The following is a 15,414-nucleotide window of genomic DNA, read 5'->3' on the forward strand; positions in this document are numbered from 1 at the left end:
GTGCGTGTGTGTGTGTATGTATATTTACTGGTAAAGCAATGGCCATCTTGGATTTTGATATGGTAGCCCAAATTTTGAAAGGAACATTTATTACGCCTAGATGCAGACACACACCGAAATGGATTTTGGTACCTCACTCTTTTATTAAGTTATTGTTCTCACAACATTCACAGACAGATGGATGGAGAATATTTCCAATTCCCCATTTTCCCTCTATGACAATAGACAGTAATGAGGAAGGAGGATTCCTCAAACAGGTGTAGCTGGTACAGGTATATATGCATATATATGTACGGCAGTAGCCATATTTGATTTTGATGAGGCAATTCATCCATCCATTCAATGATTCATTATCTTTACCCACTTCTTCCTTTCTGGGTCGTGGTCACTGATGCCCATGTCCATCAGTCACACTGGGAGAGGCAGGGTACACTCTGGACAGGTCTCCAGTCCATCACAGGGACACATAGAGACAAAAACAACCATTTGCTCTCTCACTCACACCTAGAGACAATTTAGAGTTACCAATCAGGCTAACATGCATGTTTTTGTTTGGTGGGAGGAAACTGCAGTACCCGGAGAAAACCCACACAGCATGGAGAGGACATGCAAACTCCACCCAGGATGCCGCCATACCCCCACCCCCTGGCTGGGATTTGATCCAGCAACTTTCTCACTGAGAGGCAACAGCTGTACCAACTGAACCACCATGCTGCCATGCTGCAATCCAATTTTTGTCACATACCTTTTTTATGCCTGTATGCATCTAAATAAAAGTCGGCACATACATTATTTTTCCAATTTATCCAGCTCACATGGTTTACACATATGCAAATATGATGACAGCCATCTTGGATTTTGATTTGGCAACTTGATTTTTGAAAGAAAACTTTCTTATGCCTAGACATAGCCACAAACCAAAATGAAAGTTGGTATCTCATTTATTTTTCAAGTTATCACGCTCTCGACATGGACAGATGACTGGACAGTGTTTCCAATTCTCCCTCTTTGCTCCACGACGAGGGACAATAAAAGAAGACAAAGAATTGAGCAAACAGAAAGTTTGTTTTATATACCAGAACCAATGTAGTCACTGGACACTGGAACAAAAACAAGCTGGTAATCCAATATCAACCAAATCAAGAAATACTAATAAATATTAAGTTTATCATCTAAAAATGTTCTGAAGAAATTTTGAAGGGTGCCAAAAAAGTGGCTACATTTTTATGCATAAACTGTGTAAGAAGTGTAAAGAGAACAAAAGTCATAATAAATGTTGATGCTGCTGCCCAAGGCTCATTATGGTTACCATGGTAACTGCACAAATGTGTCTGTCACTCCCTGACTGCACTCTCAAGGGAGGCAGACAGAAACAGACTGAAACTGAGGCCTCAAACAGTCACTGTGCAAAATTTACAAGTCAGTTTAATATTTATTGTAGTTTTTATCCTCTGCCTCACAATGAGGCCATTGTGTTTGCTGTTTCGGCTGATAAAGATGCAGGTGTCCCAGCTGGGCAGCCAACTGTCGCCCACTGACATCTGGTTTTTGACGTAAAGTTTGCATAAATGTGTCTGCAAACATGCGTTGAATCAAAGACCCAGCTGAGTCTGTTTGGAATAATGAAGCTGCCTGTCCTTCAAAGTGCTGTAATTCAAAGCAGTCGGTCCGAACATGAGGCCTGCAGTCTGCGTTCCTCATAGCAGAGCCGTGTTCTGCAGGGCTTTTATCACGCCGTCGTAAAACACTGACTCACAGCACTGCAAAGGCTCATCCCAGTCAGACAAGATTACCATCATGTGTGAAACAACTGAGTTAGATAGATGAATCTGGCTGGTGGTGCAGGTCACTTGGACCTGACCTACAGAACACCAAATGACCCAATTAAATGGCTAAAATGTTTTTATCAGAACTTTGGCCCTTTCAGCTGGGAATCAAACATCTGATCCTCCAGTTTGATGACAAGCTTGTCCCATTGGGACTGACTATTTCCGTTCCATGTTTTCTTTTGTCAGGACATAATAAATATGATTTAAAACCTTTTTAGGGACTGACTAGTAAGACAGCCACCTATTATTATCCACCTGAAAAGGGTCTTGCTCTTCTATAAACTCTAATGTGGCCCAAACCTCAATGTGTCCCCCCACAAATGTATATCAATACGACCGGCTCGGCACCGTGATGTGTGCTATTACTTTTATTGGTGTTTCGAGTTACCATGGCAACATAATTTGCAAACAAAGACGCCATTTTTCTCATTGCCAAACACTACAAAACTCTTTATAGCCTCTAACTGTCACAGTGAGGTCACATGACCTAGAGTGAAAAGGTCCCTGAACAAAACACTGATTAACTTTTGGAGCCATTTTGGTTGAAGATGGCTACAGCTACCTCAGAAAACTCTAAATTAACTCAGTCATTGTTAGAGATATTGAGATGAAGTTTGGTTTGGTTGTAGCTCAAAGCGAGTTGTCATACATTTCTGATGCAAATTAAAAATCCAAGATGGCCTCCTTAGCTAAAGGGGAAAAATACAATAAATCAGCTATTTTAAAATATATTGAGCTAAAATTTGGTGTGGTGGTAGCTGAGAGTGAATTCCAACACATAGTACTGTCAAATCTAAATTTTAAAATGGTCACAATATGCAATTCCCTGTCAAAGTTCCTCCATGCACTTTCTAGTTGGGTTCTAAAATTATTGAAATCCATACAAATGAACAAAAACAAAAGAGATTCCATCGAGTCATTTATTTATTCATCAAACAAAAGAAAGACAATGTGGCGGACACAAATGTATATATTTCACGTCAGAATGTGCTCTTATTGTGAAAGAGACAGAATATAAAAAGAGCAGATCAACGGTTGTAAATCATCCATTTTTCTGAGTTTGATGTTGGAAGACGTAGAGAAGAAATTGAGACTCAAAATATTTTTCGTCTCTTTCTGCCAACGTACACATTGGTGACCCTGAACATCTGAACATGTTTTCAAACGAAAACTCACCAGATGCTGACGCAGATTCTCCAGCAGCCGTGTTTTTGGACCAAGTTTTTTGTCGGGCAGATGTTGCTCCAACCGTTGTGGTCTCGTCTCCTGCTGCCGCTTCGTCTGCTGTGTTTGCGGCCGTTATTAAGCTTCCAGAGTTCTGGCAACACGAACCGGAACCATGGTTCTAGCATGTGGAAGCCCATTTTCATCTCCGTGGGATAACCACAGACGAGACCAAGTACTTTCACGCCGTTGCTGCTTTGGATTCTTGTTCCACCCACCATCTGATGGATCTGCTGCGGGACCCGCCAAGCACTAACAAATATAGTGCACTCAAGGAGAACCTGCTAAGGCTTTACCAACTGTCAGATGTGGAGCCGGCTGACCGTTTGTTGTCCCTGAAAGGCTTGGGGGATCACAAGCCCTCTGAGCGGATGGATAACATGCTGGCGTTACTTGACTCAGGGGATGTGTCCTTCCTTTTTACCCACCTGTTTCTTCGCCTTCCTCCACCTGTTCACACAGCGCTGGCCAGCTCCCTGCTGATCCAGACAAAGGATTATCGCTCCCTGGCTGAAGAAGCGGACTGGTTATTGTTAGCTTCCAGGCACTACAATGTGCATGCACTTTTACCAGGTGTGACACAAAAGGGGGCGGAGGCTGTTGATGCCGTAGCTGCAGTGATGGAACGGCAAAAGGACAACATGGTTTCCAAAAAAGTTCAATCTGGTCCTCTGGACATTCAAAAAAACAAAAGCAAAACAAAGCAAAAGAAATCTAGAAACGTTTCGTCTCTCATCCAAGAGACTTCCTCAGTCTGAGGTGCTGTTTTCAGCTCAGTCTCTTAAATAGCACCTTCTTAGAGTGGATCAACCAGTTTGCTGCTGACAACCAAAACCAGCTGATCACATGCTCAAGAAGGACCATCAGCCTAACGATGGGTCATTAGCACACTGATGGCTGTTTACTATTCACAGAGGGCTGAGTGATACTAGCAATCACAGCATTGTAAGAGGGGGACAGTTGAACCCGGAGGCCTCCACCCCTGTTTAATGATGGACGATTTCTTTTCACAAAGATGGCCTCCTTTACTCCTCTCTCAAACCATCGTTCCTCTCTGTCCAGGATGTGAACATCTTTATCCTTGAAAGAGTGACCGCTGGCCTGGAGATGAGTGTAGACTGCAGAATCCTGGCCTGATGATGTTGATCTTCTGTGCTGGGCCATCCTTTTGGCCAGTGGCTGTTTAGTTTCCCCGATGTAAGACTGATCACAGCCCTCCTGACACTAAACAGCATACACAACATTACTCTGTTTGTGCCGGGGGACTGGATCTTTGGGATGAACCAGTCTTTGCCGTAATGTATTTTGAGGTTTAAAAGCCACTGGGACGTTATGTTTAGAAAATAAACGTCTCAGTTTCTTTGATACCCCCTCAACATACGGAATGACCACTGGTCTGGGTCTGGGTTCCTCCTTTTCACCTGATGGCTGACTGGAGTCCTGTTTGGGTTTCTTCTCTGCTTTCAGGAAGGCCCAGTTAGGATATCCACATTGCTCTAGAGCCTGTTTTGTGTAGGATTTCTCCTTCTGCCTGGCTCCCGAGCTAGTGGGGATGCTGTCTGCTCTGTGATACAGAGTCCTGATGACTCCTAACTTGTGCTCCAAAGGGTGATGGGAGTCAAACTGCAAATACTGGTCTGTGTGGGTGGGTTTGCGGTACACCTCAGTTTGCAAATGTCCTCTATCAGAGACTGAGACCTCACAGTCCAAGAAAGCCAACCTGCCATTTTTTACATCTTCTCGTGTGAACTTGATGTATTTATCCACAGAGTTGATGTGGTCAGTAAAATGTTGGACTTCCTGAGATTTAATTTTAACCCAGGTGTCGTCAACATACCTGAACCAATGACTTGGTGGTATCCCTGAAAAGGACGTCAAGGCTCTCTTTTCTACCTCCTCATGTACAGGTTGGCAACAATAGGAGAAACTAGAGACCCCATAGCACACCCATGTTTCTGCCTATAATATTGCTCCCCATATGTGAAGTAGGTTGACTGCAGGCACAGTTTCAAGAGTTGACACAGTTGTTCTGTGGAAAGCGTGGTCCTGCTGCTCAGAGTGGTGTCTGATTTTAATCTTAAACTGACCACCTCTACTGCATCATCAACAGGAATGCACGTAAAGAGTGATGTGACATCAAAAGAGACCATTGTTTCATCAGTCTCCATGATGACATCCCTCACCTTATCCACAAAGTCCATGGTGTTATGTATGTGGTGTTCTGAGCTGCCAACTAAAGGGATGAGTACAGACGCTATTTGGAAACATTGTAAGTGACAGAGTTAATCATGCTAACAATAGCAAGTTGGCAGCAAAAATGGCAAGTTGGCTTTCTTGGACTGTGAGGTCTCAGTCTCGGATAGAGGACATTTGCAAACCGAGGTGTACCGCAAACCCACCCACACAGACCAGTATTTGCAGTTTGACTCCCATCACCCTTTGGAGCACAAGTTAGGAGTCATCAGGACTCTGTATCACAGAGCAGACAGCATCCCCACTAGCTCGGGAGCCAGGCAGAAGGAGAAATCCTACACAAAACAGGCTCTAGAGCAATGTGGATATCCTAACTGGGCCTTCCTGAAAGCAGAGAAGAAACCCAAACAGGACTCCAGTCAGCCATCAGGTGAAAAGGAGGAACCCAGACCCAGACCAGTGGTCATTCCGTATGTTGAGGGGGTATCAAAGAAACTGAGACGTTTATTTTCTAAACATAACGTCCCAGTGGCTTTTAAACCTCAAAATACATTACGGCAAAGACTGGTTCATCCCAAAGATCCAGTCCCCCGGCACAAACAGAGTAATGTTGTGTATGCTGTTTAGTGTCAGGAGGGCTGTGATCAGTCTTACATCGGGGAAACTAAACAGCCACTGGCCAAAAGGATGGCCCAGCACAGAAGATCAACATCATCAGGCCAGGATTCTGCAGTCTACACTCATCTCCAGGCCAGCGGTCACTCTTTCAAGGATAAAGATGTTCACATCCTGGACAGAGAGGAACGATGGTTTGAGAGAGGAGTAAAGGAGGCCATCTTTGTGAAAAGAAATCGTCCATCATTAAACAGGGGTGGAGGCCTCCAGGTTCAACTGTCCCCCTCTTACAATGCTGTGATTGCTAGTATCACTCAGCCCTCTGTGAATAGTAAACAGCCATCAGTGTGCTAATGACCCATCGTTAGGCTGATGGTCCTTCTTGAGCATGTGATCAGCTGGTTTTGGTTGTCAGCAGCAAACTGGTTGATCCACTCTAAGAAGGTGCTATTTAAGAGACTGAGCTGAAAACAGCACCTCAGACTGAGGAAGTCTCTTGGATGAGAGATGAAACGTTTCTACATTTATTTTGCTTTGTTTTGCTTTTGTTTTTTTGAATGTCCAGAGGACCAGATTGAACTTTTTTGGATTTTTCTACCTGGATTATTGAGCATGCATCAGGACAACATGCTTTGCTTCTATCACCACTGGTTTGGAGTAAAAGTAAAGCTCTGCATTCCACCGTGTTCGTTCCTGCGTCAGGGAAACGAGAGGGTCGGCGCTCACTAGCAGCTGTGTGTGCTGGCAACTCAGATAAGCTGCTTTTCTTCATGGACGATGTTTCTGGGTGGCGTTTCCTGGTGGACTCGGGTGCACAGCGGAGCATTATGCCAGTTTCACCTGTGGACAACTTGTGTCAGAATAACGAACCCCTACTGGACGTGGCTAATGGCACCCCATTCACACTTTTGGACCGAGGTTGGTGACTGTGTGTTTCAACAGATGTCAGTTTCAGTGGGACTTTGTAATAGCTTCTGTGTCTGTACCTATTTTGGGCACTGATTTTTTATGTGCTTTCAGGTTATTAGTGCATGTTGCTAATAGCTGCTTAATCGATGCTGTGTCTTTTGATACCTACCCCTGTAAACTTGGAGGTCCCGCCCATTGACCTTTTGCTAACATGCTTGCCACAGGTGATGAGTATCAGCGTTTGTTGTCAGAGTTTCCTGCTTTGACAGTTTTTCTGCTACCATAGCTAAACATGGGGTGGAACATTGTATCACTACGGTTGGTCCACCATTTTTGCACGAGCACGCCATCTAGATACCACTAAGTTAACAATAGCTAAGGAGGAGTTTTTTAACATGGAGCGTCTTGGCATTGTGAGATGTTCCAAAAGTCCATGGGTGTCCCCCTTGCACATGGTGCCAAAGGCCGATGGGGGTTGGTGACCCTGTGGGGATTTTCGGTGCCTTAACAATACAAACAGTAACGACAGATACCCAATCCCTCACATTCAGGATTTGTCTGCCCGCCTGGTGGGGGCAACTGTTTTTTCCAAGGTAGATTTGGTGCGGGGCTAACATTAGGTTCCTCTGCATCCCTTAGATGTATCAAAAACCACAGTTATCACACCTTTAGGTCTTTTTGAGTTTTTATGGATTCCTTGCGGACTTAAAGACGCAGCACAGCTGTTCCAGCGACTTATGAATTCGGTCCTGCAGGGTATGCCGTTTTTGTTTGTCTCTTTGGACGATATATTGGTGTCTAGTCCTTCGGTGGCAGAACACATGGTGCACTTTCGCCAGCTGTTTGTTTGGCTCAGTGAGCACACCCTGATTGTGAACCCAGCTAAATGCCAGTTTGGTCTGCCTACTTTTGAATTTCTGGGACACAGAGTGTCTGCCCAAGGGGTGGTTTCCCTACCTGCCAAGGTTGAAGCTGTTTTAGTTTTTCCTCACCCTCCCTCAGTGAAGTCCCTGCAGGTGTTTTTGGGGATGGTTAACTTTTGTAACCGTTTCATCCCACGGGCAGCTCATCTTATGCACCCCTTGTATGACGCACTTGGAGGCAAAAAAGGGGACCAGCAAATAGAGTGGACCCCCGAGAATATACATGCATTCAATGATGCCAAAGAGACTTTGGCTAATGTTGCACTTTTGGCCCATCAATCTCCAGTGGCTCCTGTGACTCTGACAACTAATGTCTCTGATCATGCAGTTGGGGCAATTTGTGAACAATGGGTGGATGGTGCATGGCAACCCCTTGCTTTTTTTTAGCAGGAAACTCCGGGATGCTGAAAAAAATATATAGCACCTTTGATAGGGAACTGCTCGCCCATTTTCTGGCAACATGCCATTTCTGGTTCATGTTGGAGGGCAGTGACTTTACTGCTTTTGTTGACCATAAGCCTCTCACTTTTGCTATGGCAAAAGTTTCTGAACCGTGGTCGGCACAGCAACAATGACATTTGTCCGCCATTTTGGAGTTTACTATGGACATTCAGCATGTGGCTGGCAAGAATAACCAGGTGGCTGACTGTCCAGAGCAAGGGTTGCTTCTTTGCATTTATGTTTTGATTACCTTGCCATGGCTGCAGACCAACTGACGGACCTGCATATTCTGGTCCTTAAGGCAGCCAAATACAGTTTGCATTTGGAGGAAGTTTCCTTTCATGAGTGTGGTGCAACCCTTCTTTGTGATGTCTCGACTGGCAATGGCAAGCCTCGACCTCTGGTTCCTAGTGGCTGGTGTCGGTGGGTTTTTGATACAGTTCATTCCCTTTCACAACTAGGGATGAAAGCTTCATTAAAACTGGTAGGGGAAAAGTTTGTGTGTGGCCAGAGCTCCATAGAGATGTACACACATGGGCGACTTCTTGTTCAGCTTGCCAGCATGTTTCTTATTCCCTGAGGGAAGTTTGAGCATGTGCATGTGGATTTAGTTGGCCCACTTCCACCTTCCAGAGATTTTACCTATCTCCCAACTATAAATGGACTGTACTTATATAGCACCTTTCTATCTTATCGAGATACTCAAAGTGCCTTAAACTACAATCTGTGCCCTCATTTTCCCATTCATACAGCACTCTACTAGATCTACAAAGCTAACTGAACAAATAATTTTAAAGAGACTAATCAGTGCTTTATCACATTTATACACTGATGGGACACACATCAAAGGCAATGAGGGGTTCAGTGTCTTGCCCAGGGACACTTCTGCTTGTGACTGCTGGTGGATTCAAACCCCCAACTCTTGCATTGGAGGACAACTGCTCTAACCACTCAACCACAGTCGCCTCACTACTATAGTAGACAGAACCACTCGGTGGCCGGAGTCAGTTCCGCTGTCATCAACCACTTAGGTTGATGTGGCTTGGGCATTTATCTCCTCCTGGGTGTAAATGGTACCATTTGGTGGCCCGGTTTGTGTCTGTGTTCCCTCGTGCTCCCTTGTTAGTTCCATTAGTGCCACCCTTGTCTCGTTCCAGCTGTTTGTAATCACGTCTCGTCTTGTCCTTGTATATAAGCCGTCTGTCAGTCTTGTTCGTTGTCGGGTCGTACTCGTTGGGTCTCCTGTGTTCCCCCCTGAGTCTTCCTAGTTCCCTGAGTCTCCCGTGTCTCCTGAGTCCTCCTGAGTTTCCCGTGCCTTCTTCCTGTTTCATGTAAGTTTTGCTGCCCCGTCAGCTTGTTATTTTGTATCTTTATTTTACCATTAAATTCCTAATTTTGTATTCTGCCGAGTTGAGTCCCTGTCTGCACTCTGGGTTCGCTCCTTCCTAGCAAATCCTAACATTGGGTGTCCCAATTTGGTGTGCCATTGGACTTGACTTCCGACAGGGGTCCCCAGTTCACCTCAGAGTTGTGGACTGCAGTGGCAGAGAGCCTTGGGGTTAAACTCCACCGTACTACTGCCTACTACCCACAGGCCAATGGTCTTTGTGAGAGGTTCCACCACACAATTGTAACCGGGTGGTTATTAGATGAATGTATAAGTGCCTGTAAATTCCCACTGTTCCTGGGCCACTGAACTCATCTTGCCCTGTTTCCCCGCCTCCACCTTCAGTGGCTTGGCTCATTAGTATATATAAGCACCAGGTGTGCACGCCAAATGTTTGATTCTCCAGGGCGTTGGCTGTTTGGAATGTCACTGTATGCGGTTGTAGATGTGAGAGCTGACACAGTACTCAGCAGGTATTGTAACAAGCCCTGAATTGCAAGTGGGATATTCTTCCCTTTAAGGATGTGTGCCAGTGGGTGGCAGACTCGCTGCAACTCTTTGCATTTACCCATTAGTGGGTTTGTGACTTATTAAGATTGCTGCTGTTGCCCTATTATGCTCCCACCTTTGTGTGCATTACTGTAACTTTATGCTCATGTGACTGGCATTGTGGTCACCTGGTGCTAGGTGACTTGGAGTTGTGCCAGGGTTGTAGTGGCGCTTTAGAACGAGCACTTTAGCACTAGCACTTTAAGGCCGGCAAAGCGAACCTTTTGTGTCCCCACCTAACCATAGCTATTCTCTTGATAGTGGTTTTTGGTATGCTCCACTGTGTCTTTGGCTGTGTTTACTAGGTTTTAAGTGAATAAAATAAAGGACTGTTCTTGGTGTTGGTGGAAGGATTAAATAAAGTGTATGTTTTGCACACTACTTCTGTTCTTGTCATTTGTAGCCAGGCGTACCTGGGTATTTGTAATAGGGAAACCCTAGACTATCTGGCATCACTTGAAGTCTACCAGTTGGCTTAGGGTCACGCCCTCAGAGTCACAATCCGGGACGTTTCCCCCGTGTTACACAATGAAGGCTGCATTGTGGGCCTCATTGGTGAATAATGGTTGGACAGATCACCTGCCTTGGGTTTTGTTGGGCCTGTATTCAGCTCCTAAAGAGGACCTGTGGTTTTCTTCAGCTGAGTTGGTCCTTGGCCAGCCTTTGAGGGTACCAGGGGAGTTTCTTCCAGGTCTGGTGGGTTCAAATGCTCCCAAGGGGAGTAGGGCGGTCCTAACAGGGGAAAATGGATCTTTTGCCCCATTGGCAGCACATCACTGCCTTCCATAGGTGTTTGTGCCGAAGGACCTTATGTTGGCCAAGTATGTATTTATCTACCATGACGCACACCATTCCGTTCACCACTTCAGCCTCCTTACGATGGTCCATTTTGTGTTTTGGCAAGGGGATCTAAAGATTTTTTGGTAGAGTTGGGGGGTAATCAAGAGAGTGTTTCGGTGGACCATTTGAAACCAGCTCATGTGTTAGCAGGGGACCCGGTTGAGTTGGCTCAACCACCTCGTTGTGGCCATCCCCCAGTTTCGTTGCCCACTCTTCCAGGTTTTCCCCCTACAGCTGGGTTGCCCCCTTCAGTTTAGTAGCAGTCGGTCCAGAGAGTTTCCTTCACTTTCAACCCGTCACTGTGAAGAGCAGCCGTGGTGGCCTCCTTATTAAACTCCATATCTGTATCGTTAGGTATTTCATTTATTTATTAATTTATTTATTTTTAGTGTGTGTTTTACACCTGTAATGGATTTTAGAAATTATGTGTTTTTGGTGTTTGTGTCATTCTGTGTGTTCGGGGGGCCTGTGTGGCAGACACAAATGTATATATTTCACGTCAGAATGTGCTCTTATTGTGAAAGTGACAGAATATAAAAAAACAGATCAGTGGTTGTAAAACATTCCTTTTTCTGAGTTAGATGTTGGAAGACGTAGCAAATAAATCGAGAATCAAAATATTTTTTTGTCTCTTTCTGCCTACTTCCACAACAAAATGAAAAAGTTGTGTGTGGAAAACTTAAGTCTATCTTATAACCCAGAGGCTGCTCCTTTAGCAGCTATAACTCAGTAGTTTTTTTTTTTTTGTCTGACTTTATCTACATGGTTGTGGAAGAGTTTTTCCCACTCTTCTGTAGCTTCAGTTCATTGATGTTTGCAGAAGTTTGTTTCTACACAGCTCTCTGAAGGTCCCACCACTGTGTTTCAATCAGGCTGAGGTCTGAGCTTTGATTGGACCATTACAACACTCTGATTTGCTTTTTGTGAGTCATTCTGTTGTATATTAGTTGCTGTGTTTGAGATCATTGTTCTGTTGGCTCATGAGCCAGGTTGTCCAGAGCTTCATTGGTCAGACAGATGGTCTCACATTTGACTTGAGAATCTTGTGGTCTACAGAGGAGTTCATGGTTGACTCATTGACTACAAGGAGCCCAGGTGGCTGAAGAACGACTTCAAACCATCACACCTCCACTGCTGTGCTTAAAGTTGGTATCGATTGTTTGAATTGAAATTATGCATTTGGTTTTCTCCAAACATGGCTCTGTGCATTTTGGGTCAACATCTCTACAATGGTCTCATCTGTCTGTGGGTCATTGTTGCAAAGTCTTGCGGTTCATTCAGATGAAACTTCAAAAACCCAAAGTCATGCTGTCATGTTCTTTGTAGAGGGAATATGCCTTTTCCAGACACTCCTCCAAAAAATCAAGCTTGTTCAGTCTTTTTCTAACTGTCCTGTGAAGACCTTAAGCTTTTACCATCGTAACTGAGGCCTGGGAAAGAACCTTTGTGGTTCTCCAATTTGTCTGAGCATTGCATGGTCTGGGCTTGGGGTGAATTTGCTGGTATGTCTTCTCCTGAAAGAAAGCTGTTTTAAATGCTTTACACTTGTAAATAGTTGTACTTACTGTAGAATGATGGACTCCAAGTTGTTTGAAAATGGTCTTTTTATTTCAGTGAAATCTGTTAACATGGATTTTGTTTTTCTACACAGACCTTCTCATAGTGGTCTCATGTTTGATGCAGACATGATGAGACTAGGGTTGGGATTCATTTGTGGTTGTAATGGTATTATTTTAGGAAGAGCACGAAAACTAGTCAAACCCATATGTATCCAGTTTGAGTTTACTTTCCACCAGTCATACATAATTTTTGATGCCATTAATGATTTACTCTCTTTTAGATGTTTTTTTTTTTTAATAATGCCTTAACTGTGTTTATCCTGGGTCCAACATGCACCTGTCCTAACCAGACTTCATGCCATGATCTTGTTTAAATCACTGTAACATTAAGATTATGTAAGATTTATCTAATCCACACCGCTTGTTATTATGTACCCAGTTTAAGTCATCAACCTTACTGCTGGAGTTTAAACACAGTTATTTAAAGTCATGTCAAAGAATGGAGCCTGCAGGTCTCATGTTGTTGTAGGAACTTGAATAATGCGTGTGGATGGGTTGTAGGACATCCCACACCAAAGTCAGGAGACATCAGCTCTGAGGCCACATCTGATTATAATTTACAGAAGATTATTATGGTCTCAGAGTTCAGTGGAAAACTGAAAACTTTAGATAAATCAAACATCGTGACCAGTCCCAGAAGTGTTGGCAGTTATTTCCTCAGTAGTTCTTCAAAGGGATCCTCTACAGAGATTGTGGTGTAGGGTTATTGAGAATGAAGTCCATTTCATGCAAAACTGTGCTCAGAATCAGTGTAGAAACCAGGTCTCTCAGGTCTTCAGGTCTCTCTTGTAAATGAGTCCTCAAGGCTCAATGGGATTAATCTGTCTAAATAAAGGTTGAATGAAAAAAACCCAACAACGTGATCATCCATGCAGGGAGTTCATGACACTGTTATTACTAATCTGCTTTGAGGCTTTGTAAGGAAGGAATTTAACCAGAAACAGAGATGTGACTAAATAAGTATCAGGAAAATGTAGAGAGGCTGTGAATGCAGGAGTGGGTGTGGACATTAACATGCTGGAGGGGGTCTACGGTGAAGCTGTGTGTGTGTATGGTTATGTTAGTGTGTGTGGGACAGTCAGTCATTCAGTCAGAGGAGCTGCTGCTGCTGCTTCACCATGGCTGTTCTCTCCACAGACGTCCTCCGCTGGCATGTGAGTTCAAAACTTTAGCTTTCTGTCCAAGCTGGAACTAAAGTAGATCTATGACTTTTTACAAAACATTATTGTATTTTTAGAAAGTTGTTGCATGGGATCACAGAAGGTATTAATTTCTACTGTCTGAAAGTTAGTTTGTTTTGATTTTTGTGGCATGGAGCCAACAAGCAGCTTTCACCACATCACTAAGGTGGAGATGTTGTATCTGTGAGTGTCCCGGGGCCACATGACATGTCAGACACAACTTCCTGACACGGAGACGGAGATAGAAACTCAAGATAGCTCAGAACATGACACAACATGGCAGAATATTTTACCACCCCGGGAAAGGTGCAATAAATTTTTATCAGCAGAACAAACTGCAGCGTTGGCAGGAGATAAGAGCAGACGAAAAATTCTGGTGGTGATTTATTTATGGAAGAGCCTTCTGATGGTTATTGATAAATTGTTGAGCAGAAAAAATGCATTTAAAGGTGCAAAATGGCAGGTACATGAGTCTAAACAGCTGTTAGTACATGAGTATTGTAGTTTTACTGCTTTGCTGTTCTTTATACGATGATGATGATTTTGATTTATATGAAACATTGTGACATTAACACTGTAATAAAAGCTGTTTCAAAATAAAACATAAATATTTATAGTTGTTTAAAAACCTTTGTATGGAAGATCAATTGACCCTTTAGATGCTTATTTACATGTATGTTTAATTAATGTATGTTTTCCTTCTTACTGAGAGAGAGAAAGGAACAGTTTATTTAGGATTTGTAAACAATGAAATGTAGATGTATTATCTTTATTTGTTTAAAACAATAATTACATTTAATTTGAACTTTTTAAAAATGTTGAATTAAATTATTTTAGAAAGATAAAATATTACATTTAAATAACAAAAATATACTTGTTAGTAACTTTAGTCAGCGTTGCTTAAGACAATATTATCTTTTTGTGTCCAAAGTTTTGTTGCTAAATATGTGTCTAATTTTAGCTCCATTGAAGTATATTAACATCTGTTCTTTACCCATTATTGGCACAAATTTTAACCTGAGTATTTTCACTCTCCATAAACCACATTATTAGGGATGCACCGATCCACATTTTTTTACTTCCGATCCTATCCCGATACCTAAATCTAAATATCGGCCAATACAGATCCAGTTCCGATATCATGATTATTATTGATTTTATATGAGGCTGTAATAATCTCCTGTCAAGTACAATTTGTACAAATCTATGCATGCATGTCCAAAAAGGCAACTTGAGGTAAGTTTTATTAATGTTGGATAAGTTTTAAAGTTAGAATTAAATTCTGCTAACACAAAACATGCTTCTTTTTATTCCTAGCTTTAAAGTGGATATTAAAGTGATTAAGTGATTGTTTAAAGTTATTATTATTATTTTTTTAAATAAAGTGCAGATATAAGATTTTTCTTCTTTCTGCACTCTTTTCATTCAATGTTTTCTTTTTGATGAATTTGTTTTGTTTCTTTAAAGTTAATGAATAAATGAATTAAATAAAATAAAATGTTAAATGGCTTTAAACATCTGCTAAGTTCATGGCATAAACCTACAGACTGTAAGGATGGTACTTTTCTGAGCTGAGTGAAGCTGACACCCCACCCACTTACAAAATTAAAGCAAATAGTCTGAATGGTTAGTGCTCCGTTAGTGCTGGTTTGTGCCGTTAAAATTTTCGTTTGTGCTGCTTTGGTTTATGAGATATTAAAAGTT

The sequence above is a fragment of the Nematolebias whitei genome, chromosome 17, assembly GCF_014905685.2.
Source record: "Nematolebias whitei isolate Nwh7 chromosome 17, NemWhi1, whole genome shotgun sequence".
Taxonomy (NCBI): Eukaryota; Metazoa; Chordata; class Actinopteri; order Cyprinodontiformes; family Rivulidae; genus Nematolebias; species Nematolebias whitei.